Here is a 2,839-nt window from a genome sequence, read left to right as displayed (position 1 = left end):
GTTGCAGCTTGTGCCAATCTCCATGATGCCACAGATACAGAATTAACTCGTACCCAGGATAACTAGCTGAAAGTCACAGTCATTTCAGTAACTGCAGTGTAGCTGTAGAGGCTTTCCCATTCCAAATCAGAATTCAAAGACCAGGCTGGAACTTCTTAGCAGTTTCTGCTAGCTCCCGAGGTCTTAAACTCAGGCACTAATAACAAATTCCAGGACTGATCATATTAGAATAGGTTACCTTGTTCTTCTAAATTAATACATTTCCAAGTTTTATAAATGTTCACCTATCCTAAAACCAGCACAAGACATAAAAGCCACAAAATGTTTGCTAATGGCATGGATATAAACTGTAATGACTGACTTCTGCCTAGTTGCTCTCGGGTGTCCTCTGCAACATGCTGGGTTTGACTGGAATCCCAAATCTGGAAGCTGGTCCTTCCCAGCTCTGCAGTGCCTCCTGCCTCGCTTTCTCCACACTACGGCGGGATAAGAGAGAAGGGGATTGCCTACAGCAGCTCCAACTCAAGCCCCACCTCACCTCCAATGCGGACAAGCAACAGATAACCCAAAGCAAGCTATGCCTGATGGGGGAAAGCACAGAAAAATCTTTCCTTCAGGCAAGAAAGGCACCGAAGAGGTAGAAACAGGCCTGTATGCACTGGCTGCTGTGCTACTGCTGCTCAAGGGGAGGCACGAGCGGCGGGTGCTGGCGGCTGGAAGAGCCGAGGGGAGAGAAAAGGGAGAGCAAACAGAGAGCAGAGTGCTGCAGGTGCCAAATGCCTTGGGCCAGCTCCACTCCTCTTACAGACTGGCAGTAGCAAGCCATGAGGCTCACAATCTTTTTTCCAGGCCCTTTAGCTGAAGTCCATCAATCTCCAGAAGCTCACAAAACATGGCCAAGGCCACCACAATACCCACCCCTCTTGCTCTCTTCTGCCACTTGCACAGTTCTTGCTCCCAGCAGCATTTGCAGCATGAAGTTTCATAGGGAAACAGCATGTTGCATCAAGCATTTTTTTTAAAACAGCTTTAAATTACCCACCCCTTAGCAAAATGAAGGGTGATTTTGCATCTCAGGCTTCGCACCGGCTCTCCTGAATTTCGCGAGCTAATACAAACCTGGAGGGGAAGGGGAGCGTGTACCCCCTGACACCTCTGCAGTGTCGCTCTGCAGCCCTGTGCTGGCTGCAAGCAATCACATCCCTTAGCCACATCTATCAGCCATCTCTTAGTCTCCTCCTCAGATAACGAATCCATAGGCCGGTGATTAAATGGTATTTTGGCAAGTCAGAAGAGACTATCTTCTCACAAGCTCCCTTACTTGACTCAGATTTACCAATCAATCAACGTATGTATCTCTATCATAATAAAGCCATCATCTATATACACAACCTGTCAGAAATGACAACTCCTCATTCTAATATTATGGGAAATATATACGCCTTGGAGGAAACACCTGTTGGATCCCTGAAGTGGGAGATGGAGGGAAAAGACAGCAGGAAACCCACTTCATCATAACAGCATCCACCTTGCCAAAGCCAAGCACGTTCCGATTTAACGAGCCATTCTTTAGCTAAGGGTTCCTTCTGCCATATACTCTGCAAATTACACGATTCTTATGGAAATCTGATTTTCCTGAGAGACTCATAAATCATCTTGCACTGGCCTCTGAGGAGCTTGAGGATGAGGGCACTGGAACTGACATTCTGTAGCACCCAACAGAGACTGAAATAGTCTCTGACTGAGCTAGTCACTACAGCCATTAGCAGGTTATCTGGGTCACAAATTGACTGTGCTGTGGGTGCACAGTTATCGGCGCTGGCTCTGCATGAGCCTGGAAGAAAAAGGTTGGGTTCACATGGTGCTGTGCATTGCCGTGTCTGTGTCACCTCTCTCCATCACGTTCCCATTTGAGGTCCTTCGCACTCGCACTGCACTGAACAGAATATCAAACAAGCACGAGACCGCTTCACCAAAGGCTGTACAATTGGAGCTGATTTACAAAAGCACGAGGTACTCTGGACTGTGGGCATTTCTGACAACGTGGTCCTAGTGGCTGAACATTTGAAAATACAGTTCCACAGTGCATAAGCCACGGGTTTAATCAGTCTGTGCCCACCCCACAGACAAACTGAGTTGACTACAACAATAGCCGACCATTAAACTCAGAGAAAAATGTGAGTTTATACTGCAAGTTCAACACCTTATGTGTCATTCAAAAGGGCAGTTCAGCCCAGCACACCAGAGCTGAACCGAGAGTGCTACAACATGGTAAAACATTTCTTTTTTGCCTGTTTCCACAGCCATGACCTAATACAAACCAGTCACTCATGCTTCCATGAATCAAGTAGATAATGCAGCTCTCAGCTACACTAAAAGATGGTCAGACACATCCAAGATGTTTCAAACTTCATTTGAGGACTAACATAAGTGATTAACAGTTGTCTATAGCATTAGAAGGCAGGGAGTGGAAGTCCTTTTATCAAATTGTTAGCTGCCAACAACTTCCCGCTGACAAGCTATCTTTAAATTCTTCATAATGCCTTTGCAAAGCCCTAAAGCTTTGTTGAATCTCTTGCCTGCAGTCTTCCGACAACAGCGCTTCCACTCCTTGTCGTGGGAAAATGTGGCCACAATGAGTCTGAACGCCACGTGCTCGCATCGAGGCCTGTGCTCACCGGTTCGCCTTCTGTGCTTTAAGTACAGAAGAGCAGCAAATCCTCAGGAACTGCAACTTAGTTCTGTGTCCTAAATTTTGCCCAGAGATAGAGAAAGAAAAGCACCTCAGGACAAGCTAGGCCTGGAAGAGTTGCACCATTGGTCCCCAGAACCCCCCCCC

At 46.9% G+C, this 2,839-nt stretch overlaps 1 protein-coding gene across 1 annotated transcript in view; it reads right to left on the bottom strand.

The window, feature by feature from the left end:
- KCNU1 (potassium calcium-activated channel subfamily U member 1) overlaps positions 1-2,839 on the bottom strand; it is a 49,162-nt gene that overhangs the window by 16,030 nt on the left and 30,293 nt on the right. The window lies entirely within an intron of this gene.

Source organism: Athene cunicularia, assembly GCF_003259725.1.
Source record: "Athene cunicularia isolate RWA chromosome 22 unlocalized genomic scaffold, athCun1 chr22_part1, whole genome shotgun sequence".
NCBI lineage: Eukaryota > Metazoa > Chordata > Aves > Strigiformes > Strigidae > Athene > Athene cunicularia.
The sequence above is the reverse complement of the archived record's forward strand: the minus strand, read 5'-3'. Positions and strand labels throughout refer to the sequence as shown.